This window comes from Aptenodytes patagonicus, chromosome 7 (assembly GCF_965638725.1).
Source record: "Aptenodytes patagonicus chromosome 7, bAptPat1.pri.cur, whole genome shotgun sequence".
Taxonomy (NCBI): domain Eukaryota; kingdom Metazoa; phylum Chordata; class Aves; order Sphenisciformes; family Spheniscidae; genus Aptenodytes; species Aptenodytes patagonicus.
Genome location: NC_134955.1, coordinates 6,692 through 32,778, shown reverse-complemented (window position 1 = coordinate 32,778; position 26,087 = coordinate 6,692). Strand labels below are relative to the sequence as shown.

General features: G+C 56.4%; 2 long non-coding RNA genes across 2 annotated transcripts; both read left to right on the top strand.

Annotated features, from left to right (window-relative positions):
- The first annotated feature begins 2,397 nt into the window (after window positions 1-2,397).
- LOC143162980 (uncharacterized) lies at window positions 2,398-12,116 on the top strand. Its single transcript, XR_012995822.1, has 5 exons — window positions 2,398-2,441; window positions 2,935-3,286; window positions 3,377-3,486; window positions 6,620-6,729; window positions 11,875-12,116. It is a non-coding gene; the product is annotated as an uncharacterized LOC143162980 (long non-coding RNA).
- A 3,640-nt stretch (window positions 12,117-15,756) lies between these two features.
- Window positions 15,757-25,462, top strand: LOC143162979 (uncharacterized). Its single transcript, XR_012995821.1, has 5 exons — window positions 15,757-15,800; window positions 16,294-16,645; window positions 16,736-16,845; window positions 19,968-20,077; window positions 25,221-25,462. It is a non-coding gene; the product is annotated as an uncharacterized LOC143162979 (long non-coding RNA).
- Window positions 25,463-26,087: the final 625 nt, after the last annotated feature.

Here is a 26,087-nt window from a genome sequence, read left to right as displayed (position 1 = left end):
CCCGGCGACCGAAACGCAGCACTGCAGCAGGGGCGCTGCTCATGCGGAGTTGAGTGCTACACCGCGTTCGCTCCTGCTGCCCGGCGATCAAAAGCCGGTACTGCAGAACGAGCGCCGCGACGCCCGGCTCGCTGCTGCCGCCGGGCGACAATAATGCGGTACTGCAGGTGGAGAACCGTGCATGCCCGATGGCGCGCGACCCCCGTGCTCGCTGCTGCCCCCTGATGAGCAACTTGCGGCACTGCAGGTGCGGCGCTGTATATGCGGGGTGGCGCATGCCCTCGTGCTCGCTGCTGCCGCCGGGCGGCCAAAATGCGGTACTGCAGGTGGAATGGCGCGCATGCGTGGTGGGGGTGTCACGCCGCGCTCGCTACTGCCTCCCAGCGACCAAGGATCGGTACTGCAGCACGGGTGCCGCGCATGCGCGGTGGCACGTTCCCCCGTGCTCGCTGCTGCCTCCCGGTGACAGGAACGTGGTACTGCAGGTGGAACGGCGCGCATGCGCAGTGGGGGTGTCACGCCGCGCTCGCTACTGCCTCCCAGCGACCAAGAATCGGTACTGCAGCACGGGTGCCGCGCATGCGCGGTGGCACGTTCCCCCGTGCTCGCTGCTGCCTCCCGGTGACAGGAACGTGGTACTGCAGGTGGAACTGTGCGCATGCGCGGTGGGGGTGTCACGCCGCGCTCGCTACTGCCTCCCAGCGACCAAGGATCGGTACTGCAGCACGGGTGCCGCGCATGCGCGGTGGCACGTTCCCCCGTGCTCGCTGCTGCCTCCCGGTGACAGGAACGTGGTACTGCAGGTGGAACGGCGCGCATGCGCGGTGGGGGTGTCACGCTGCGCTCGCTACTGCCTCCCAGCGACCAAGAATCGGTACTGCAGCACGGGTGCCGCGCATGCGCGGTGGCACGTTCCCCCGTGCTCGCTGCTGCCTCCCGGTGACAGCAACCTGGTACTGCAGGTGGAATGGCGCGCATGCGCAGTGGGGGTGTCACGCCGCGCTCGCTACTGCCTCCCAGCGACCAAGAATCGGTACTGCAGCACGGGTGCCGCGCATGCGCGGTGGCACGTTCCCCCGTGCTCGCTGCTGCCTCCCGGTGACAGCAACCTGGTACTGCAGGTGGAATGGCACGCATGCGCAGTGGGGGAGTCACGCCGCGCTCGCTACTGCCTCCCAGCGACCAAGAATCGGTACTGCAGCACGGGTGCCGCGCATGCGCGGTGGCACGTTCCCCCGTGCTCGCTGCTGCCTCCCGGTGACAGGAACGTGGTACTGCAGGTGGAACGGCACGCATGCGCGGTGGGGGTGTCACGCCGCGCTCGCTACTGCCTCCCAGCGACTAAAGGTCGGTACTGCAGCACGGGTGCCGCGCATGCGCGGTGGCACGTTCCCCCGTGCTCGCTGCTGCCTCCCGGTGACAGCAACCTGGTACTGCAGGTGGAACTGTGCGCATGCGCGGTGGGGGTGTCACGCCGCGCTCGCTACTGCCTCCCAGCGACCAAGAATCGGTACTGCAGCACGGGTGCCGCGCATGCGCGGTGGCACGTTCCCCCGTGCTCGCTGCTGCCTCCCGGTGACAGGAACGTGGTACTGCAGGTGGAACGGCGTGCATGCGCGATGGGGGTGTCACGCCGCGCTCGCTACTGCTTCATGGCGACCGGAACGTGGTACTGCAGGTAGAGTGCCGCGCATGCTGCCGCCACCTGGTGACCAAAAGTCGGTACTGCAGAACGGGTGCCGCGCATGTGTGCTTGAGCACGCTGCCGCGCTGGCTGCTGCCGCCGGGCAACCGAAGCGCGGTAGTGCAGCCCGGGTGCTACGCATGCGCAGTGGCGCGCGGTGGGTGGGTCGCTAAACTGCGCTCTCGCTGCTGCTGCCCAGAGACCAAGATGCGGTACTGCAGCACGGCTGCCGCACATGGGCGGTGGTGCGCGCCCCCGCTGCGTTCGCTGTTGCCGCCCGACAACCAAGGAGCGGTACTGCGGGTAGGCGCTGTGCATGGGCAGAGGCGCCACCGCGCTCCACGTTGCCGTCCGCCGGTAACGGCGATGCGACGCTGCGGTGCTCGTGAGGCGTGCCGCCGCGCTCGTTGCTGCCTCCCGGTAAGGAAACGCTGCTGCCGCCCCATGTGCGTAGTGTCGGCGGCCGCTCGGCGCACAAAGCGCGGAACTGCAGCGCCGGTGCCGCCCCTGGGCACGCGCCGCCCGGCGGGTTCTCCCTGCTGCTGCCGCCTGGTGGCCGCAGCCCGGTACTGCAGCGCCGCCACTGCCCAGGTACGCAGCAGCGCCGCCGCCGCCTTCCCTGCTGCCCCTGGTGGCCGAAATGCGGTACTGCAGCCCGGCGATCGCACGCCGGCTCTGATCCCTCCGGCGCGCCGTCGGCGTCCTGCTCATGCGCACTGCCCGGCAGCAGCATGGCGGCGCGCTGGCAACCGGTGAGGTGAGTGAGCCCCTTCGGCGGATGTCTCTTGCCCGATGGCTGCCCGAGGGTGGCGGGACGGGAAGCTTCAAACCGCCTGCTGCGGCAGGCTCCCGATCCACTGCAGGCGAGCCGGGTCAGGTCAGCCCCAGGGACTTACCCGAGAGCTGACAGAAGGGAAGAGGGGAAGGAGGTGGACACCCTCCCAGGCGCAGGGCACCTGCCCAACTCACCAGAGCTCCCTCTGAGCCTCCCCCAGCCCCGCTCGCTCTGTGTAGCTGCCCCCAGCTCCAGCACTTCCCCTGAAGCCTGTCCCATAGCCCCAGGCCGCCCCCAAGCCCTGTAGTGAAGGCCGCAAGCTGGCCCTCGAATGTGCGTGATTCTCCCTTAACGCGGGTGCCATTACCAGCGCGAGGAAAGAGCGGCATCTCCAGAAGCCCCTGCGGAAGCAGGGGGTCTGGCCAGGGGCCATCTACGGTAATAACGGGTGCTGCTTCTTCTTTCCCTCTCCCAGAGGCCGTGCTGAGGACGCAGTTTTCCATTCCTCCCTTGGGGATGCCGTTGACTGCACCTGCCTCAGGCTTGCGTGGGTTGTCTGCCCGGCCTCGCTTTCCTCGCGGCGTGGGGGCGAAAAGGGACAGGCGGAGCGTTTACTGGCTGTGGACAGGAGCTGCCGCAGCTGAAGCTGGAGAGGCCAGAGAAAGGTTAAGAAGAAGAAACTGAAGGACATCCAGGTGGCAGCTGCCTCCCGCTGCAGGCAAGAGACAGCCTGCCTCTCCGGGTGAGGAAGGATCCTTCTTTGTAGTCCGCAGCAGGTCAGGCTGCCCACATGCACCGCAGGGTCTGTATGCGTCACCAGCAGCATGGTACGGCCGCGTAGTGCGTGAGCGAGCGAGGCTACATGTCTAGGAAGCCTCATCTTGTGAGAGCTGTAAGACACCCATGTATTCTCTTAGGTGGAGGACAGCCAAGCGACCAGAGTTACAGAAGAGGAAGGGAGGAGGGAAGGAGAAAGAAGCGTCCGAACTGGCAAATTCTCCTGGCAGCGCCGAGAGCGAGCGCTGCGGTGAGTCCTGGGCCCTCCCTGCCCCTCCCCTGGCCCCCCCTCTTTCCCACGCTGCTGTGATTTTTATTTCTTTATTTCTTTATTTCTCAATTTTCCCTTTGTCCTGGTCCCTGTCCTTTTTCTCTCTCTGTCTGTGTCCTGTGCCCTGTTACCGTCTTTAACCCTTCTTTCTTCTTCCTTTCCTGACCCCGCAATCTCTCTATCCCTCTGTCCCTCTCACCGACCCGACATTTTCTTGCTCGCTCTCTCTGCAGGGCTCCTCGTCCCTATTTTTCTTGATTTCTCTACCTCTCTGACCTTTTCTTTCGACCTTTCTTTCTCTCTCTGCTCCTCGGTCTTCTCCCTTGTCTTATTTTTCTCTTTCTAGTCTTCTGTCCTGCTCCTCATCACTGTATTTTCTTTCTTCATTTCTCTGCCCCGCTCCCCATCCCTCTCTTTCTTTCTCCATATGCCTGTGCTGTTCCCTGTCCCTCCCTCCCTCCCTCTCTGTCATTATCCTTGCATCCCTCATTGTCTCTCCATCCCTCTGTCTTGCTCCCCATCACTGTATTTTCTTTCTTCATTTCTCTGTCCTGCTTTTGGTCCCTGTTTTTCCTCTGGCTTCACCTCCCTGTCATTCTCCCTGTTGCTCTCGCTTGCTCTCTATCCCGATGTCCTGCTCCCCATCCCTCTCTTTTCCTCTGTATCCCATTTTCTCGCTCCCTGTCCCTCACTTGTTTTCTGTATCCCTCTCTCCTTCCTCCTGTCCTTCCTTCCCCCTGCCCCCCTGCCTCTGGCCTGCTTCTTGTCACTGTTTTTTCTTGCTCCTGCTCTCTGTCCAAGTTCTGTCACTCTCTTTCTCTCTTTCTCTCTCTGTCCTTCCTCCAACCTGTATTTCCCTCTCTCTATCCCTCTGCCCCTAGTGCTGCTTCCTCCACCTCTTGGTCCTGTTCCCTGCCCCTTTTTTCCTCTCGCTGTCCATCTGTCCTCCTTCCTCTCCCTGGTTATTCTGCCTTTATCGCTCTGTCCCACTGCCTGTCTCATTGTTTCTAGTTATATCCCCCTGTCCAGCCAGCTGTCCCTTTTTTCCTTTCTCTCTTCCCTACTCTGACCCTGCTTTTTCTTCCTTCGTCTCTGTCCAGCAGCCCCTCAGCGGTTTCCTTTTTCCCTTCTCCATCTCTTTGTTTTAAGCTGCATCTGTCCCTCCCCCTGATCCCCGGTCCCTCTGTCCTGTTCCTTGCCCTGCTTTTGGTCTCTTCGTGTCCCGCGCTCTATCCCCATCTTTCCCTCTGTCTCCCTCCTTCCTTTTCCCTCCTCCTTTTCCTCTGCATCCCTTTGTCCTGTTGCTCATCGGTATTTTTTCCTCCCATTCCTCTGTCCTGCTCCCTGTCCCTTACTTCTCTGTCAATCCCTCTGTCCTGTTGCCTGTCGTTGTTTTTGCTGTCTGCATCGTCTCTTTCGGCTCTGTGCTCCTGTCCTGCTCCCCAGCAGGACTTTTTCTTTCTCTGACCTGCTCCCTGCCCCTCTGTTTTTCCCTCTGTCATTCTTTCCACTTCCCTGTACCTTTCTCTCGGCAATCTTGTGTCCCGTGCTCCCTGTCCCTCCCTGTTTATATCCCACTGTCCTGGTCCCCGTCCCTCTCTTTGCCTCTCTCTCTCTCTGTCCTTGTCCCTGTTTTTTCTTTCTCCATCTCTCTGTCCTGCTGCTCATCTCTGTCCAGTTCCCTTTCTGGTTTTTTTCCTCTCTTGATTACTCTGCTTTTCTACCTGTCCCTTTTTTTTGTCTCTCTTCATCCCTCTGTCCTGCTCTGTGTCCCCTCCCTCTCACTCCCTGTGTGTGTCCTTCTGTGTGTTACCCGTCCTTCTCCCTGTTGATTTTTTCCTCTTGCTCTATCCCTCTGTCCTGCTCCCTAGAAGTATTTTTTGAATTCTCTGTATTTCTGTTCTTCCGTCCATCGCATTTTTTGTTCTCTGTCTCTCTCTCCTGCTCCCCATCCTCCCCTTTCTCTCTGTCGTTCTTTCCTCTTCCCTGTACCTCTGTTTTTCTGTATCCTTGCATCCCCCCCCCCCCCCCCCTCCCTCTCTCCGTCTCTCCCTATCACACTGTCTTGCTCCCCATCCCTCTCTTTTTCTTTCTACCCTTCTGGTGTGTGTCCCCCCCCAGCCCCCCCTTTTACGTGTCCTGGTCTTTCTCTCTACATCCTTCTGTCATTCTCCTTCTCTTGCTCTTCTTGCTCTTTCTCTCTCTCTTCCTCTGTCCTATTCACTGCCCCATCACTATTTTTTTCCTCCTCCATCCCTTTGTCCTGCTCCCTGTCCTTGTCAATCTTTCTCTTTGTTCTGCCTCTAGCCTGTCTTTGTTTTCTCCCTCTCTGTCCTTTTCCCCGTACCTTTTTCTCTCTGCTCCTCAGTCCTTTTCCCTTGTCTTCTTTTTCTCTTTCTGCCATCCCTCTCTTTTTGTCTGTGACCTTCTGTGCTGTTCCCTTTCTCCCTTCTTTCTCCCTTCTTTCTCCCTTCTTTCTCCCTTCTTTCTCCCTTCTTTCTCCCTTCTTTCTCCCTTCTTTCTCCCTTCTTTCTCCCTTCTTTCTCCCTTCTTTCTCCCTTCTTTCTCCCTTCTTTCTCCCTTCTTTCTCCCTTCTTTCTCCCTTCTTTCTCCCTTTATCTGTTGTCTTACCTGTCCCTCTTTCTCTGCCTCGAATGTTTCTTTCTCCATCTCTGCCCCGCTCCCTGTCCCTTTTCTTTTATTCTGTCCTCCATTCTCCCCCTAAGATTTTTGTCTGTATATCTCCGTACCACTGCCTGTCTCGCTATATCCCCCTGTCCAGCTCACTGCCCCGTTATTCCCCTCTGTCCTGCTCCCTGGCCCTTTTTCTCATCCTGCAGTCCGTCACTGTTTTTTCTTTCTCCATCTCTTTATCCTGATCTGTCTCCCTCTTCTTTTCCCTCAGTTCCTCTGGCTTGTTCCCCATCTTTTTCTCTCCCTCCCGCTTCTTTATTCCTCTCATTCAATTTCTCTCCCGATCCATCTGTTCTGCTCCCTGCCCATCATCTTCTCTCTCTTTCCCTCTGTCCTACTCCTGCGTGTAGTGCACAAGGCTACGTGTCTAGGAAGCTTCGTCTCATAAGAGCTGTAAGACACCCACGTATTCTCTTAGGTGGAGGAGAGCCAAGCGACCGTAGTTACAGAAGAGGAAGGGAGCAGAGCAGGAGAAAGAAGCGTCCGAACTGGCAAATTCTCCCAGCGGTGCTGAGAGTGAGAGCTGCGGTGAGTCCTGGGCCCTCAGGGCCCTGTTGCCCCTCTTCTACGTCCCGGTCCCTCCCTGCCCCTCCCCTGGCCCCCTCTCTTTCCCACGCTGCTGTGATTTTTTTTTTCTTTTTCTTTTTTTTTTTTTTTTTTTTTTTCCCTCCTCTGTACCTCTTTTCTCCGTCCTGCTCTGAGCGGCTCCCTGTCCCCATCTTTTAGGTCCTCCCTCTCTCTGCCCTGTAGCCCATGGCTATTTTTTCCTTCTCAGTCTCTCTCTGTTCAGCTCCCGGCCACTATTTTTGCATTCCTCCCTCTCTGTCCTGTAGCCCGTCGGTATTTTTGCTGTCTTTGGCTCTCTGTGTCCAGCTCCTTGTCCCTGTTGTTCAAGGTCTTCCTTCTCGGCCCTGTAGGACGTTGAGAGTCTATTTCTTTCTCCATCTCTCTTTTATCCTGCTCCCTGCCCCTCATTTTGAACGCCTCCTTCTGTCCTGTTGCCCATCGCTATTTTGTCCTTTCTCCATCTCACTCTGTTCTTGTTCCCTGTCCCTGTTTTCCTAAGTCTTCCCCTCTTTGCCCCCTAGCCTGTTGCTATAGTCTTCTTTCCCTGTCTCGGTTCGTCTGGTTCCCTGTCCCACTTTCTTCATTCCTCCCTCTCTGCCATGTCACCCATAGCGTCTTTCCTTTCTCCCTTCCTCTCTGTCTGTCTCGCTGTCCCCTGTCGGAGTTTACTTTGTTCGGTGTCGACGGCGGAGCGGGAGTTGCGATCCCGGAGTAATGATAGGTCCCAATATGAGTATGATCATTCTCCTTTATTCATACTTATAACAAGGCTTATATAGTTATCTACTATGGACACGCGCTACCTGCAGCTTGCAGACAGGTTACAGCCTTGTGTTCACGCGCATCTATGCTCTAGCAGATTGGCCCGTTCTTTCTGATCATGCGAAATGCCTTCATGGTCTTTATCTTGTTTTTCTCCTTCCAGCTGCACATTCCTTTCTCCATTATCTTCTGCTTATGTGCCTTCTCGTGCCAGGCGGTACAGTGCTTGCTCATTAAAATCAAACTCAGGAATGTCCGTTAGTGAGATTCCCATCCCCACATCTCCCCCTTTTTGTTTTACTAGAAACACTGCTGAAACCGATCTTTCAATCATTTTTCGTATACATTGCAACAAACAGGGTACACAAACCAAAATGCATATAAATACTATTACACATATCCCTCCTAGCTTGGCTAGTCCTTGTAACCAGCCACGAGGAGGAGCTGTCTGATACCCGCAAGTCTGCAAATGCAGCAGCCAGGGGGTCTTTCTCCCCGGCCACTCCCCCATCATTCACCGGAACGGATGGGGTGGCTGGGCACGCCGGGCCCGGGGGAACCGGGACCGGCGGGGCAGGGGCAGTGGCCGCTGCCACCGCTTGATGGGCGGCGCGGTCGGTCTTTAACTGCTTTAGTGAATCTGCTATCAGTCGCCGCGTAGTCAGCAGGTGGGGTTTTTTTTGTTTTTTTTTTTTTTCTTTTTCGTTGCCGCGTCAAAAAAGGACTGTCGTGGTTTAACCTCAGTCGGCAACTGAGCACCACCCAGCCGCTCGCTCACTCCCCGCCAGTGGGATGGGGGAGAGAATCGGAAGGGTAAAAGTGAGAAAACTTGTGGGTTGAGATAAAAGCAGTTTAATAGGTAAAGCAAAAGCTGCGCACGCAAGCAAAGCAAAACAAGGAATTCATTCACTCCTTCCCATCAGCAGGTGGATGTTCAGCCATCTCCAGGACAGCAGGGCTCCATCACGCGTAACGGTTACTTGGGAAGACAAATGCCATCACTCCGAACGTCCCATAACAAATCCCCGGCTTTATCCCAAGTCTCTACCCGAAAGGCTGTTGCTGAGTCCGGTGGAATTCCTTTTCTTTTTAGCCATGTAAGCAACAGGCAGAGGGTATAGTCATCATACTTAATCCCACGCTTCTCTAATAGCTTCTTAAGAATACATAGTATAGATTCCTCCTCCTTAGTTAGTTGCAATCCCATTCTTAAGTTTCCCAGCTGCTCACCTCTGCTCCGACGAGGCGATGATTTAAAGTTCCAGCTCCAGCTCTTTCCTGAGACTGCTCTGTCTCCCGCTGGCTGTGACTCGTTCAGCTGGCTCCCCACCGGTGCTCAGTTCCAGCATTTTCGTCCCCCTCAACAGTCTGTTCCCACATAGTATTTCCTAATTCTCTCCATTCGAGCACGGAAAAGATCGTATGGCTGTCCTTAAAATGACCCCAACGTTGTCCTAATTTAACCAACTTACAAAGTTGTTTTACCGTTGCTTCTATCCCTCTCTTGGAGAGGATACTCGCAAGCAACGTTGCTGCCGCCTCTATTTCCATGCTGGCAGCTATTCCGCTGGGAGGCAGTTGATCAGTCTGCTCCGTTATCTATCCCCTCCGATCACCAGGATAGTACATCTCCCAGTCGCTAGTTTCCCGCTCCCCTTCTCTCGCTGCTCTTACCACAGTCTCGAAGACGCACGTCTAACCATCCTCTGCCACCAGATGTCGGAGTTTACTTTGTTCGGTGTCGACGGCGGAGCGGGAGTTGCGATCCCGGAGTAATGATAGGTCCCAATATGAGTATGATCATTCTCCTTTATTCATACTTATAACAAGGCTTATATAGTTATCTACTATGGACACGCGCTACCTGCAGCTTGCAGACAGGTTACAGCCTTGTGTTCACGCGCATCTATGCTCTAGCAGATTGGCCCGTTCTTTCTGATCATGCGAAATGCCTTCATGGTCTTTATCTTGTTTTTCTCCTTCCAGCTGCACATTCCTTTCTCCATTATCTTCTGCTTATGTGCCTTCTCGTGCCAGGCGGTACAGTGCTTGCTCATTAAAATCAAACTCAGGAATGTCCGTTAGTGAGATTCCCATCCCCACAGTCCCCATTTTTGAAACTCTCCTTTGCCCGGTAGCCGGCCACGGTTTTTTCTTTCTCCGTCTCTCTGTCCAACTCCCTGTCTCTAATTTTTAATTCCTCCCTCTCTTAAAGCCTGTCGGGACTTTTCCCCTTCTCAGTCTCTCTGTCCAGCTCCCTGTCCTTGTTTTTTAATTCCTCCCTCTCTGCCCTCTTACCCATCACCATTTTTATTTCCTCTGTCTCTCTCGGTCCAGCTCAAGATCCTGATTTTTAAAATTCCTTCCTCTCTGCCCTAGAGCCTATCGGTAGTTTTTTCTTTCTCTGGCTCTCTCTTTCCAGCTCCCAGGCCCTGTTTTTCAATTTTGTCCTTCTTGGCCCTGTGCCACATTGCAATTTCATTTCTTTAGCCATCTCTCCCTGCCTGGCTCCCTGCCAGGATTTTTAAATTCGTCCCTATCTGTCTTGTAGCCCATCGCTGTTTTTTCTTTCTCTGTGTGTCTCTGTCCGGCTCCCTGTCCCTGTCTTTACTTATTTCTTTTAATTCCTCCCTCTCTGTCCTGTACACGTCACTCTTGAATTTTTTCTTCCCTGACATCGCTCTCTAGATTGCTCTCAGTCCCGGTTTTTTAATTCCTCCCTCTCTGCCCTGTGGCCTATCGCGATTTGTTCTGTCTCTCCGTTTTCTGGCTCTTGGTCCCTATTTTTCGGTTTCTCCCCCTCAGCACTGTAGCCCAGTGCTATTATTTGTCTGTTTTCATCTCTGTTTGTCCAGCTCCCTGTCCCTGTTGCTCACTTTCTTCCTTCTCGGCCCCGTAGCACATTGCGATTCTGTTTCTTTCTCTGCCTCTCCTTTCCCAGCTCCCTGTCCCTCACTTTTAATTCCTCCCTCTCTGCCCTAGTGTCCCTTGGGTTCCCCCCTGCCTTTCTCCATCTCACTGTTTCTTGCTTCCTGTCCCTGTTTTTTAATTCCTCCCTGTCTGCTGCGTCACTTTTTTCTTTTCTCCATCTCTCTAGGTCCATCTCACTGCCCCCATTTTTTAAGTCTTCCTCTGTGCCCTGTACGCTGCTGCTGTTTTTGCATTTCTCCGTCCCTCTCTGTCCAGCTCCCTGTCCCTATTTATTAATTCCTCCCTCTTCTTCCTGCTCCCGCCGCTATTCCCTGCGATCTCCATCTCTCTCTGTCCACCTCCCTGTCCCCAGTTTTTCATTCCTCCCTCTGCCCCCTGTAGCCTGTCTGGACTTTTGCCTCGGTCTCTCTCTCTGTCCGGCTCCCCCTCTCTGTGTTTTAATTCCACGTTCTCTGTCCCATAGCCCCATGCTATTTGTTTGTATTTCTCCATCTCTCTCTGTCTGGCTCCCTGCCACTAGTTTTTATTTCCTCCCTATCTACCTTGTAGCCCATTGCTGTGTGTTGTGTTTTTTTTTTCCTTCTCCATGTCTCCCTGTCCAGCTCCCGGTCCCTGTTCTTTAATTCCTCCCTCTTCCCTGTAGCCCACGGCTATTTTTTCCTGTTCTCCACCGTGCTCTGTCTGGTCCCCTATCTCTATTTATCAATTCTTCCCTCTCTGCCTTGTGGCCCATCTCTTTCCCCCATTTTATTTCTGTCTCTCTCTCTGTCCAGCTCCCTGTCCCTGGTTTTTTAATTCCTCCCTCTCTGCCCTGTCGCCCGTGCGATCTTTTGCCTTTCTCCGTCTGTCTCTGGCCAGCTCTCTGTCCCTATTCGTTAATTCCTCCCTCTCCGCCCTGTAGCCTGTCGCTTTTGTCCTTTCTCCATCTCACTGTCTCTGGCTCTGACCCTATTTTAGAATTTCCCCCCTCTTCTTTCTGTACACATTGCTCTTCCTGTTGCTCTCCAGCTCTCTTTTTTTTTCCGGCTCCCTGTCCGTGTTTCTTAATTCTTCCCTCTCTGCCCTGTAGCGTGTAGCTATGTGGTTTGTTTTGTGTTGTTCCCCTTGCCCCACCCCTTCCCTCCATCATTCGCTGTCCTGGCTCCCTGCCCCTATGCTTGTTTCCTCCCTCTCTGTCATGCTGCCCATCCCTGTTTTTTTCTGCATCTCCATCCTGCTCCCCACCCTTCTTTATCGGTCTCTGTCCTGCTCCTTCTCCCTCTTTCTGCTGACTCCCTTCCTCTCTCCCTGTTGCTTCTTTCTCCATCTCTGTCAGGCTCCTTGTCCCCATCTTTCTCTCGCTGTCCTGTTCCCTGCCTCATGCTTTCTCACTACACCCCCGCTGTCCAACAGGCTGACACTTTTCTTTTCTAGTGTCCTGTGCCCTGCTACTCAATTTTTGGTGGCCTCCGCCTCTGCCCAGCGTTCATCGCTCCAGGAGCTGACCGACCGACTGTCCGTTCCCCGCCGGACTGACGAGTGCGGCTCCAGGAATGACTGCTGAGGTGTCCCAGGGGCAGGGGGAGCATTGGAGGCTCCAAGCCCCGGAGCAGACTTGCTCCCGGGACTTGTTACGTGCATGACTGAATAAACACTCGCCGCCTCCTTTGCCCTCACGGCTGCGTTTGCGCTTCCTTTGCACCGGGCGAGGGGCTGTGATGGAGCCCAGGGGAGGGGGTGACGCACGGTGGGGGCTGGGTGATGGCTCCCTGTTCCTGCCGGGCTCCAGCTCTGGGCTTGGGCCAGAGGAGCCCCAGGTGCGGGCAGTGAGGCTGATGGCGACGGCCCCTCCCTGTAAAGGGGCTGTGTTGCAAGAGTAGCTGCAGGCTGTGGGGCTGGTGGTGGGGCTGCCGTGCCCCGGGTGGCCGTGGAGGGGCCGGTGTGAGCCAAGGGAGGAGCGGAGCGGTCGCTGAGCGAGGGGGGCGGCGAGGCCGGCAGGAGGGTCGCGCCGCCTCGGAGCCGGGCGGCAGTGGCCGTCCGGAGCCACGCTGGGAAACGCGGGGCTGCGCTGGGGGCTGGGCGGGGCTTCCGGGTGCGTCGGCGGGGGGAGAACGGTGTCCCCGCAGGGTCAGGGAGCGGGGACGGCTGCCTCCTGCGGCATGCCGGGAGCTGTAGTCCTGGGGCACGGACTTCCTGTCGGCCATGTTTGTTCCCCGGAGCATGCCGGGAGGTGTAGTCTTCCGTCACTCGGGGACCGGGCGGCCGTGCTGTGTCTGCCGGTGCTTGCCGGGAGGTGTAGTTTTCGCGGACGCGGCTGCCGGGCAGTCGCATGGCTCTCGGGCGCGTGCGGCGCGGCGTAGCCCTTGCTACCGCCGCGGCTACCGCCGCGGCTCCCGCGGTGGGGCACGAGGTGTAGTTTTGTTGCTGGTTTCGTGTGGTTTTCTGCGGCCTTCCCGCTGCGCCCGGTCCCCGACAAGCCGTGCGGCCGCGCCTCGCGAGCGCATGCCCCTGCCCTTGCTGCTGCCGCCCAGCGACCAAAATGTGGTACTTCAGCTCCAGCGCTGCGAATGCGCTGTCGCGAGGCCGCCCCGCTCGCAATGCCGCCCGGCGACCGAAACGCAGCACTGCAGCAGGGGCGCTGCTCATGCGGAGTTGAGTGCTACACCGCGTTCGCTCCTGCTGCCCGGCGATCAAAAGCCGGTACTGCAGAACGAGCGCCGCGACGCCCGGCTCGCTGCTGCCGCCGGGCGACAATAATGCGGTACTGCAGGTGGAGAACCGTGCATGCCCGATGGCGCGCGACCCCCGTGCTCGCTGCTGCCCCCTGATGAGCAACTTGCGGCACTGCAGGTGCGGCGCTGTATATGCGGGGTGGCGCATGCCCTCGTGCTCGCTGCTGCCGCCGGGCGGCCAAAATGCGGTACTGCAGGTGGAATGGCGCGCATGCGTGGTGGGGGTGTCACGCCGCGCTCGCTACTGCCTCCCAGCGACCAAGGATCGGTACTGCAGCACGGGTGCCGCGCATGCGCGGTGGCACGTTCCCCCGTGCTCGCTGCTGCCTCCCGGTGACAGGAACGTGGTACTGCAGGTGGAACGGCGCGCATGCGCAGTGGGGGTGTCACGCCGCGCTCGCTACTGCCTCCCAGCGACCAAGAATCGGTACTGCAGCACGGGTGCCGCGCATGCGCGGTGGCACGTTCCCCCGTGCTCGCTGCTGCCTCCCGGTGACAGCAACCTGGTACTGCAGGTGGAATGGCGCACATGCGCAGTGGGGGAGTCACGCCGCGCTCGCTACTGCCTCCCAGCGACCAAGAATCGGTACTGCAGCACGGGTGCCGCGCATGCGCGGTGGCACGTTCCCCCGTGCTCGCTGCTGCCTCCCGGTGACAGCAACCTGGTACTGCAGGTGGAATGGCGCGCATGCGCAGTGGGGGAGTCACGCCGCGCTCGCTACTGCCTCCCAGCGACCAAGAATCGGTACTGCAGCTCAGGTGCCGCGCATGCGCGGTGGCACGTTCCCCCGTGCTCGCTGCTGCCTCCCGGTGACAGGAACGTGGTACTGCAGGTGGAACGGCACGCATGCGCGGTGGGGGTGTCACGCCGCGCTCGCTACTGCCTCCCAGCGACCAAGAATCGGTACTGCAGCACGGGTGCCGCGCATGCACGGTGGCACGTTCCCCCATGCTCGCTGCTGCCTCCCGGTGACAGGAACGTGGTACTGCAGGTGGAACTGTGCGCATGCGCGGTGGGGGTGTCACGCCGCGCTCGCTACTGCCTCCCAGCGACCAAGAATCGGTACTGCAGCACGGGTGCCGCGCATGCGCGGTGGCACGTTCCCCTGTGCTCGCTGCTGCCTCCCGGTGACAGCAACCTGGTACTGCAGGTGGAATGGCGCGCATGCGCAGTGGGGGTGTCACGCCGCGCTCGCTACTGCCTCCCAGCGACCAAGAATCGGTACTGCAGCACGGGTGCCGCGCATGCGCGGTGGCACGTTCCCCCGTGCTCGCTGCTGCCTCCCGGTGACAGCAACCTGGTACTGCAGGTGGAATGGCGTGCATGCGCAGTGGGGGAGTCACGCCGCGCTCGCTACTGCCTCCCAGCGACCAAGAATCGGTACTGCAGCTCAGGTGCCGCGCATGCGCGGTGGCACGTTCCCGTGCTCGCTGCTGCCTCCCGGTGACAGGAACGTGGTACTGCAGGTGGAACGGCACGCATGCGCGGTGGGGGTGTCACGCCGCGCTCGCTACTGCCTCCCAGCGACTAAAGGTCGGTACTGCAGCACGGGTGCCGCGCATGCGCGGTGGCACGTTCCCCCGTGCTCGCTGCTGCCTCCCGGTGACAGGAACGTGGTACTGCAGGTGGAACTGTGCGCATGCGCGGTGGGGGTGTCACGCCGCGCTCGCTACTGCCTCCCAGCGACCAAGAATCGGTACTGCAGCACGGGTGCCGCGCATGCGCGGTGGCACGTTCCCCCGTGCTCGCTGCTGCCTCCCGGTGACAGGAACGTGGTACTGCAGGTGGAACGGCGTGCATGCGCGGTGGGGGTGTCACGCCGCGCTCGCTACTGCTTCATGGCGACCGGAACGTGGTACTGCAGGTAGAGTGCCGCGCATGCTGCCGCCACCTGGTGACCAAAAGTCGGTACTGCAGAACGGGTGCCGCGCATGTGTGCTTGAGCACGCTGCCGCGCTGGCTGCTGCCGCCGGGCAACCGAAGCGCGGTAGTGCAGCCCGGGTGCTACGCATGCGCAGTGGCGCGCGGTGGGTGGGTCGCTAAACTGCGCTCTCGCTGCTGCTGCCCAGAGACCAAGATGCGGTACTGCAGCACGGCTGCCGCACATGGGCGGTGGTGCGCGCCCCCGCTGCGTTCGCTGTTGCCGCCCGACAACCAAGGAGCGGTACTGCGGGTAGGCGCTGTGCATGGGCAGAGGCGCCACCGCGCTCCACGTTGCCGTCCGCCGGTAACGGCGATGCGACGCTGCGGTGCTCGTGAGGCGTGCCGCCGCGCTCGTTGCTGCCTCCCGGTAAGGAAACGCTGCTGCCGCCCCATGTGCGTAGTGTCGGCGGCCGCTCGGCGCACAAAGCGCGGAACTGCAGCGCCGGTGCCGCCCCTGGGCACGCGCCGCCCGGCGGGTTCTCCCTGCTGCTGCCGCCTGGTGGCCGCAGCCCGGTACTGCAGCGCCGCCACTGCCCAGGTACGCAGCAGCGCCGCCGCCGCCTTCCCTGCTGCCCCTGGTGGCCGAAATGCGGTACTGCAGCCCGGCGATCGCACGCCGGCTCTGATCCCTCCGGCGCGCCGTCGGCGTCCTGCTCATGCGCACTGCCCGGCAGCAGCATGGCGGCGCGCTGGCAACCGGTGAGGTGAGTGAGCCCCTTTGGCGGATGTCTCTTGCCCGATGGCTGCCCGAGGGTGGCGGGACGGGAAGCTTCAAACCGCCTGCTGCGGCAGGCTCCCGATCCACTGCAGGCGAGCCGGGTCAGGTCAGCCCCAGGGACTTACCCGAGAGCTGACAGAAGGGAAGAGGGGAAGGAGGTGGACACCCTCCCAGGCGCAGGGCACCTGCCCAACTCACCAGAGCTCCCTCTGAGCCTCCCCCAGCCCCGCTCGCTCTGTGTAGCTGCCCCCAGCTCCAGCACTTCCCCTGAAGCCTGTCCCATAGCCCCAGGCCGCCCCCAAGCCCTGTAGTGAAGGCCGCAAGCTGGCCCTCGAATGTGCGTGATTCTCCCTTAACGCGGGTGCCATTACCAGCGCGAGGAAAGAGCGGCATCTCCAGAAGCCCCTGCGGAAGCAGGGGGTCTGGCCAGGGGCCATCTACGGTAATAACGGGTGCTGCTTCTTCTTTCCCTCTCCCAGAGGCCGTGCTGAGGACGCAGTTTTCCATTCCTCCCTTGGGGATGCCGTTGACTGCACCTGCCTCAGGCTTGCGTGGGTTGTCTGCCCGGCCTCGCTTTCCTCGCGGCGTGGGGGCGAAAAGGGACAGGCGGAGCGTTTACTGGCTGTGGACAGGAGCTGCCGCAGCTGAAGCTGGAGAGGCCAGAGAAAGGTTAAGAAGAAGAAACTGAAGGACATCCAGGTGGCAGCTGCCTCCCGCTGCAGGCAAGAGACAGCCTGCCTCTCCGGGTGAGGAAGGATCCTTCTTTGTAGTCCGCAGCAGGTCAGGCTGCCCACATGCACCGCAGGGTCTGTATGCGTCACCAGCAGCATGGTACGGCCGCGTAGTGCGTGAGCGAGCGAGGCTACATGTCTAGGAAGCCTCATCTTGTGAGAGCTGTAAGACACCCATGTATTCTCTTAGGTGGAGGACAGCCAAGCGACCAGAGTTACAGAAGAGGAAGGGAGGAGGGAAGGAGAAAGAAGCGTCCGAACTGGCAAATTCTCCTGGCAGCGCCGAGAGCGAGCGCTGCGGTGAGTCCTGGGCCCTCCCTGCCCCTCCCCTGGCCCCCCCTCTTTCCCACGCTGCTGTGATTTTTATTTCTTTATTTCTTTATTTCTCAATTTTCCCTTTGTCCTGGTCCCTGTCCTTTTTCTCTCTCTGTCTGTGTCCTGTGCCCTGTTACCGTCTTTAACCCTTCTTTCTTCTTCCTTTCCTGACCCCGCAATCTCTCTATCCCTCTGTCCCTCTCACCAACCCGACATTTTCTTGCTCGCTCTCTCTGCAGGGCTCCTCGTCCCTATTTTTCTTGATTTCTCTACCTCTCTGACCTTTTCTTTCGACCTTTCTTTCTCTCTCTGCTCCTCGGTCTTCTCCCTTGTCTTATTTTTCTCTTTCTAGTCTTCTGTCCTGCTCCTCATCACTGTATTTTCTTTCTTCATTTCTCTGCCCCGCTCCCCATCCCTCTCTTTCTTTCTCCATATGCCTGTGCTGTTCCCTGTCCCTCCCTCCCTCCCTCTCTGTCATTATCCTTGCATCCCTCATTGTCTCTCCATCCCTCTGTCTTGCTCCCCATCACTGTATTTTCTTTCTTCATTTCTCTGTCCTGCTTTTGGTCCCTGTTTTTCCTCTGGCTTCACCTCCCTGTCATTCTCCCTGTTGCTCTCGCTTGCTCTCTATCCCGATGTCCTGCTCCCCATCCCTCTCTTTTCCTCTGTATCCCATTTTCTCGCTCCCTGTCCCTCACTTGTTTTCTGTATCCCTCTCTCCTTCCTCCTGTCCTTCCTTCCCCCTGCCCCCCTGCCTCTGGCCTGCTTCTTGTCACTGTTTTTTCTTGCTCCTGCTCTCTGTCCAAGTTCTGTCACTCTCTTTCTCTCTTTCTCTCTCTGTCCTTCCTCCAACCTGTATTTCCCTCTCTCTATCCCTCTGCCCCTAGTGCTGCTTCCTCCACCTCTTGGTCCTGTTCCCTGCCCCTTTTTTCCTCTCGCTGTCCATCTGTCCTCCTTCCTCTCCCTGGTTATTCTGCCTTTATCGCTCTGTCCCACTGCCTGTCTCATTGTTTCTAGTTATATCCCCCTGTCCAGCCAGCTGTCCCTTTTTTCCTTTCTCTCTTCCCTACTCTGACCCTGCTTTTTCTTCCTTCGTCTCTGTCCAGCAGCCCCTCAGCGGTTTCCTTTTTCCCTTCTCCATCTCTTTGTTTTAAGCTGCATCTGTCCCTCCCCCTGATCCCCGGTCCCTCTGTCCTGTTCCTTGCCCTGCTTTTGGTCTCTTCGTGTCCCGCGCTCTATCCCCATCTTTCCCTCTGTCTCCCTCCTTCCTTTTCCCTCCTCCTTTTCCTCTGCATCCCTTTGTCCTGTTGCTCATCGGTATTTTTTCCTCCCATTCCTCTGTCCTGCTCCCTGTCCCTTACTTCTCTGTCAATCCCTCTGTCCTGTGGCCTGTCGTTGTTTTTGCTGTCTGCATCGTCTCTTTCGGCTCTGTGCTCCTGTCCTGCTCCCCAGCAGGACTTTTTCTTTCTCTGACCTGCTCCCTGCCCCTCTGTTTTTCCCTCTGTCATTCTTTCCACTTCCCTGTACCTTTCTCTCGGCAATCTTGTGTCCCGTGCTCCCTGTCCCTCCCTGTTTATATCCCACTGTCCTGGTCCCCGTCCCTCTCTTTGCCTCTCTCTCTCTCTGTCCTTGTCCCTGTTTTTTCTTTCTCCATCTCTCTGTCCTGCTGCTCATCTCTGTCCAGTTCCCTTTCTGGTTTTTTTCCTCTCTTGATTACTCTGCTTTTCTACCTGTCCCTTTTTTTTGTCTCTCTTCATCCCTCTGTCCTGCTCTGTGTCCCCTCCCTCTCACTCCCTGTGTGTGTCCTTCTGTGTGTTACCCGTCCTTCTCCCTGTTGATTTTTTCCTCTTGCTGTATCCCTCTCTCCTGCTCCCTAGAAGTATTTTTTGAATTCTCTGTATTTCTGTTCTTCCGTCCATCGCATTTTTTGTTCTCTGTCTCTCTCTCCTGCTCCCCATCCTCCCCTTTCTCTCTGTCGTTCTTTCCTCTTCCCTGTACCTCTGTTTTTCTGTATCCTTGCATCCCCCCCCCCCCCCCCCTCCCTCTCTCCGTCTCTCCCTATCACACTGTCTTGCTCCCCATCCCTCTCTTTTTCTTTCTACCCTTCTGGTGTGTGTCCCCCCCCAGCCCCCCCTTTTACGTGTCCTGGTCTTTCTCTCTACATCCTTCTGTCATTCTCCTTCTCTTGCTCTTCTTGCTCTTTCTCTCTCTCTTCCTCTGTCCTATTCACTGCCCCATCACTATTTTTTTCCTCCTCCATCCCTTTGTCCTGCTCCCTGTCCTTGTCAATCTTTCTCTTTGTTCTGCCTCTAGCCTGTCTTTGTTTTCTCCCTCTCTGTCCTTTTCCCCGTACCTTTTTCTCTCTGCTCCTCAGTCCTTTTCCCTTGTCTTCTTTTTCTCTTTCTGCCATCCCTCTCTTTTTGTCTGTGACCTTCCGTGCTGTTCCCTTTCTCCCTTCTTTCTCCCTTCTTTCTCCCTTCTTTCTCCCTTCTTTCTCCCTTCTTTCTCCCTTCTTTCTCCCTTCTTTCTCCCTTCTTTCTCCCTTCTTTCTCCCTTCTTTCTCCCTTCTTTCTCCCTTCTTTCTCCCTTCTTTCTCCCTTCTTTCTCCCTTTATCTGTTGTCTTACCTGTCCCTCTTTCTCTGCCTCGAATGTTTCTTTCTCCATCTCTGCCCCGCTCCCTGTCCCTTTTCTTTTATTCTGTCCTCCATTCTCCCCCTAAGATTTTTGTCTGTATATCTCCGTACCACTGCCTGTCTCGCTATATCCCCCTGTCCAGCTCACTGCCCCGTTATTCCCCTCTGTCCTGCTCCCTGGCCCTTTTTCTCATCCTGCAGTCCGTCACTGTTTTTTCTTTCTCCATCTCTTTATCCTGATCTGTCTCCCTCTTCTTTTCCCTCAGTTCCTCTGGCTTGTTCCCCATCTTTTTCTCTCCCTCCCGCTTCTTTATTCCTCTCATTCAATTTCTCTCCCGATCCATCTGTTCTGCTCCCTGCCCATCATCTTCTCTCTCTTTCCCTCTGTCCTACTCCTGCGTGTAGTGCACAAGGCTACGTGTCTAGGAAGCTTCGTCTCATAAGAGCTGTAAGACACCCACGTATTCTCTTAGGTGGAGGAGAGCCAAGCGACCGTAGTTACAGAAGAGGAAGGGAGCAGAGCAGGAGAAAGAAGCGTCCGAACTGGCAAATTCTCCCAGCGGTGCTGAGAGTGAGAGCTGCGGTGAGTCCTGGGCCCTCAGGGCCCTGTTGCCCCTCTTCTACGTCCCGGTCCCTCCCTGCCCCTCCCCTGGCCCCCTCTCTTTCCCACGCTGCTGTGATTTTTTTTTTCTTTTTCTTTTTTTTTTTTTTTTTTTTTCCCTCCTCTGTACCTCTTTTCTCCGTCCTGCTCTGAGCGGCTCCCTGTCCCCATCTTTTAGGTCCTCCCTCTCTCTGCCCTGTAGCCCATGGCTATTTTTTCCTTCTCAGTCTCTCTCTGTTCAGCTCCCGGCCACTATTTTTGCATTCCTCCCTCTCTGTCCTGTAGCCCGTCAGTATTTTTGCTGTCTTTGGCTCTCTGTGTCCAGCTCCTTGTCCCTGTTGTTCAAGGTCTTCCTTCTCGGCCCTGTAGGACGTTGAGAGTCTATTTCTTTCTCCATCTCTCTTTTATCCTGCTCCCTGCCCCTCATTTTGAACGCCTCCTTCTGTCCTGTTGCCCATCGCTATTTTGTCCTTTCTCCATCTCACTCTGTTCTTGTTCCCTGTCCCTGTTTTCCTAAGTCTTCCCCTCTTTGCCCCCTAGCCTGTTGCTATAGTCTTCTTTCCCTGTCTCGGTTCGTCTGGTTCCCTGTCCCACTTTCTTCATTCCTCCCTCTCTGCCATGTCACCCATAGCGTCTTTCCTTTCTCCCTTCCTCTCTGTCTGTCTCGCTGTCCCCTGTCGGAGTTTACTTTGTTCGGTGTCGACGGCGGAGCGGGAGTTGCGATCCCGGAGTAATGATAGGTCCCAATATGAGTATGATCATTCTCCTTTATTCATACTTATAACAAGGCTTATATAGTTATCTACTATGGACACGCGCTACCTGCAGCTTGCAGACAGGTTACAGCCTTGTGTTCACGCGCATCTATGCTCTAGCAGATTGGCCCGTTCTTTCTGATCATGCGAAATGCCTTCATGGTCTTTATCTTGTTTTTCTCCTTCCAGCTGCACATTCCTTTCTCCATTATCTTCTGCTTATGTGCCTTCTCGTGCCAGGCGGTACAGTGCTTGCTCATTAAAATCAAACTCAGGAATGTCCGTTAGTGAGATTCCCATCCCCACATCTCCCCCTTTTTGTTTTACTAGAAACACTGCTGAAACCGATCTTTCAATCATTTTTCGTATACATTGCAACAAACAGGGTACACAAACCAAAATGCATATAAATACTATTACACATATCCCTCCTAGCTTGGCTAGTCCTTGTAACCAGCCACGAGGAGGAGCTGTCTGATACCCGCAAGTCTGCAAATGCAGCAGCCAGGGGGTCTTTCTCCCCGGCCACTCCCCCATCATTCACCGGAACAGATGGGGTGGCTGGGCACGCCGGGCCCGGGGGAACCGGGACCGGCGGGGCAGGGGCAGTGGCCGCTGCCACCGCTTGATGGGCGGCGCGGTCGGTCTTTAACTGCTTTAGTGAATCTGCTATCAGTCGCCGCGTAGTCAGCAGGTGGGGTTTTTTTTGTTTTTTTTTTTTTTCTTTTTCGTTGCCGCGTCAAAAAAGGACTGTCGTGGTTTAACCTCAGTCGGCAACTGAGCACCACCCAGCCGCTCGCTCACTCCCCGCCAGTGGGATGGGGGAGAGAATCGGAAGGGTAAAAGTGAGAAAACTTGTGGGTTGAGATAAAAGCAGTTTAATAGGTAAAGCAAAAGCTGCGCACGCAAGCAAAGCAAAACAAGGAATTCATTCACTCCTTCCCATCAGCAGGTGGATGTTCAGCCATCTCCAGGACAGCAGGGCTCCATCACGCGTAACGGTTACTTGGGAAGACAAATGCCATCACTCCGAACGTCCCATAACAAATCCCCGGCTTTATCCCAAGTCTCTACCCGAAAGGCTGTTGCTGAGTCCGGTGGAATTCCTTTTCTTTTTAGCCATGTAAGCAACAGGCAGAGGGTATAGTCATCATACTTAATCCCACGCTTCTCTAATAGCTTCTTAAGAATACATAGTATAGATTCCTCCTCCTTAGTTAGTTGCAATCCCATTCTTAAGTTTCCCAGCTGCTCACCTCTGCTCCGACGAGGCGATGATTTAAAGTTCCAGCTCCAGCTCTTTCCTGAGACTGCTCTGTCTCCCGCTGGCTGTGACTCGTTCAGCTGGCTCCCCACCGGTGCTCAGTTCCAGCATTTTCGTCCCCCTCAACAGTCTGTTCCCACATAGTATTTCCTAATTCTCTCCATTCGAGCACGGAAAAGATCGTATGGCTGTCCTTAAAATGACCCCAACGTTGTCCTAATTTAACCAACTTACAAAGTTGTTTTACCGTTGCTTCTATCCCTCTCTTGGAGAGGATACTCGCAAGCAACGTTGCTGCCGCCTCTATTTCCATGCTGGCAGCTATTCCGCTGGGAGGCAGTTGATCAGTCTGCTCCGTTATCTATCCCCTCCGATCACCAGGATAGTACATCTCCCAGTCGCTAGTTTCCCGCTCCCCTTCTCTCGCTGCTCTTACCACAGTCTCGAAGACGCACGTCTAACCATCCTCTGCCACCAGATGTCGGAGTTTACTTTGTTCGGTGTCGACGGCGGAGCGGGAGTTGCGATCCCGGAGTAATGATAGGTCCCAATATGAGTATGATCATTCTCCTTTATTCATACTTATAACAAGGCTTATATAGTTATCTACTATGGACACGCGCTACCTGCAGCTTGCAGACAGGTTACAGCCTTGTGTTCACGCGCATCTATGCTCTAGCAGATTGGCCCGTTCTTTCTGATCATGCGAAATGCCTTCATGGTCTTTATCTTGTTTTTCTCCTTCCAGCTGCACATTCCTTTCTCCATTATCTTCTGCTTATGTGCCTTCTCGTGCCAGGCGGTACAGTGCTTGCTCATTAAAATCAAACTCAGGAATGTCCGTTAGTGAGATTCCCATCCCCACAGTCCCCATTTTTGAAACTCTCCTTTGCCCGGTAGCCGGCCACGGTTTTTTCTTTCTCCGTCTCTCTGTCCAACTCCCTGTCTCTAATTTTTAATTCCTCCCTCTCTTAAAGCCTGTCGGGACTTTTCCCCTTCTCAGTCTCTCTGTCCAGCTCCCTGTCCTTGTTTTTTAATTCCTCCCTCTCTGCCCTCTTACCCATCACCATTTTTATTTCCTCTGTCTCTCTCGGTCCAGCTCAAGATCCTGATTTTTAAAATTCCTTCCTCTCTGCCCTAGAGCCTATCGGTAGTTTTTTCTTTCTCTGGCTCTCTCTTTCCAGCTCCCAGGCCCTGTTTTTCAATTTTGTCCTTCTTGGCCCTGTGCCACATTGCAATTTCATTTCTTTAGCCATCTCTCCCTGCCTGGCTCCCTGCCAGGATTTTTAAATTCGTCCCTATCTGTCTTGTAGCCCATCGCTGTTTTTTCTTTCTCTGTGTGTCTCTGTCCGGCTCCCTGTCCCTGTCTTTACTTATTTCTTTTAATTCCTCCCTCTCTGTCCTGTACACGTCACTCTTGAATTTTTTCTTCCCTGACATCGCTCTCTAGATTGCTCTCAGTCCCGGTTTTTTAATTCCTCCCTCTCTGCCCTGTGGCCTATCGCGATTTGTTCTGTCTCTCCGTTTTCTGGCTCTTGGTCCCTATTTTTCGGTTTCTCCCCCTCAGCACTGTAGCCCAGTGCTATTATTTGTCTGTTTTCATCTCTGTTTGTCCAGCTCCCTGTCCCTGTTGCTCACTTTCTTCCTTCTCGGCCCCGTAGCACATTGCGATTCTGTTTCTTTCTCTGCCTCTCCTTTCCCAGCTCCCTGTCCCTCACTTTTAATTCCTCCCTCTCTGCCCTAGTGTCCCTTGGGTTCCCCCCTGCCTTTCTCCATCTCACTGTTTCTTGCTTCCTGTCCCTGTTTTTTAATTCCTCCCTGTCTGCTGCGTCACTTTTTTCTTTTCTCCATCTCTCTAGGTCCATCTCACTGCCCCCATTTTTTAAGTCTTCCTCTGTGCCCTGTACGCTGCTGCTGTTTTTGCATTTCTCCGTCCCTCTCTGTCCAGCTCCCTGTCCCTATTTATTAATTCCTCCCTCTTCTTCCTGCTCCCGCCGCTATTCCCGGCGATCTCCATCTCTCTCTGTCCACCTCCCTGTCCCCAGTTTTTCATTCCTCCCTCTGCCCCCTGTAGCCTGTCTGGACTTTTGCCTCGGTCTCTCTCTCTGTCCGGCTCCCCCTCTCTGTGTTTTAATTCCACGTTCTCTGTCCCATAGCCCCATGCTATTTGTTTGTATTTCTCCATCTCTCTCTGTCTGGCTCCCTGCCACTAGTTTTTATTTCCTCCCTATCTACCTTGTAGCCCATTGCTGTGTGTTGTGGTTTTTTTTTCCTTCTCCATGTCTCCCTGTCCAGCTCCCGGTCCCTGTTCTTTAATTCCTCCCTCTTCCCTGTAGCCCACGGCTATTTTTTCCTGTTCTCCACCGTGCTCTGTCTGGTCCCCTATCTCTATTTATCAATTCTTCCCTCTCTGCCTTGTGGCCCATCTCTTTCCCCCATTTTATTTCTGTCTCTCTCTCTGTCCAGCTCCCTGTCCCTGGTTTTTTAATTCCTCCCTCTCTGCCCTGTCGCCCGTGCGATCTTTTGCCTTTCTCCGTCTGTCTCTGGCCAGCTCTCTGTCCCTATTCGTTAATTCCTCCCTCTCCGCCCTGTAGCCTGTCGCTTTTGTCCTTTCTCCATCTCACTGTCTCTGGCTCTGACCCTATTTTAGAATTTCCCCCCTCTTCTTTCTGTACACATTGCTCTTCCTGTTGCTCTCCAGCTCTCTTTTTTTTTCCGGCTCCCTGTCCGTGTTTCTTAATTCTTCCCTCTCTGCCCTGTAGCGTGTAGCTATGTGGTTTGTTTTGTGTTGTTCCCCTTGCCCCACCCCTTCCCTCCATCATTCGCTGTCCTGGCTCCCTGCCCCTATGCTTGTTTCCTCCCTCTCTGTCATGCTGCCCATCCCTGTTTTTTTCTGCATCTCCATCCTGCTCCCCACCCTTCTTTATCGGTCTCTGTCCTGCTCCTTCTCCCTCTTTCTGCTGACTCCCTTCCTCTCTCCCTGTTGCTTCTTTCTCCATCTCTGTCAGGCTCCTTGTCCCCATCTTTCTCTCGCTGTCCTGTTCCCTGCCTCATGCTTTCTCACTACACCCCCGCTGTCCAACAGGCTGACACTTTTCTTTTCTAGTGTCCTGTGCCCTGCTACTCAATTTTTGGTGGCCTCCGCCTCTGCCCAGCGTTCATCGCTCCAGGAGCTGACCGACCGACTGTCCGTTCCCCGCCGGACTGACGAGTGCGGCTCCAGGAATGACTGCTGAGGTGTCCCAGGGGCAGGGGGAGCATTGGAGGCTCCAAGCCCCGGAGCAGACTTGCTCCCGGGACTTGTTACGTGCATGACTGAATAAACACTCGCCGCCTCCTTTGCCCTCACGGCTGCGTTTGCGCTTCCTTTGCACCGGGCGAGGGGCTGTGATGGAGCCCAGGGGAGGGGGTGACGCACGGTGGGGGCTGGGTGATGGCTCCCTGTTCCTGCCGGGCTCCAGCTCTGGGCTTGGGCCAGAGGAGCCCCAGGTGCGGGCAGTGAGGCTGATGGCGACGGCCCCTCCCTGTAAAGGGGCTGTGTTGCAAGAGTAGCTGCAGGCTGTGGGGCTGGTGGTGGGGCTGCCGTGCCCCGGGTGGCCGTGGAGGGGCCGGTGTGAGCCAAGGGAGGAGCGGAGCGGTCGCTGAGCGAGGGGGGCGGCGAGGCCGGCAGGAGGGTCGCGCCGCCTCGGAGCCGGGCGGCAGTGGCCGTCCGGAGCCACGCTGGGAAACGCGGGGCTGCGCTGGGGGCTGGGCGGGGCTTCCGGGTGCGTCGGCGGGGGGAGAACGGTGTCCCCGCAGGGTCAGGGAGCGGGGACGGCTGCCTCCTGCGGCATGCCGGGAGCTGTAGTCCTGGGGCACGGACTTCCTGTCGGCCATGTTTGTTCCCCGGAGCATGCCGGGAGGTGTAGTCTTCCGTCACTCGGGGACCGGGCGGCCGTGCTGTGTCTGCCGGTGCTTGCCGGGAGGTGTAGTT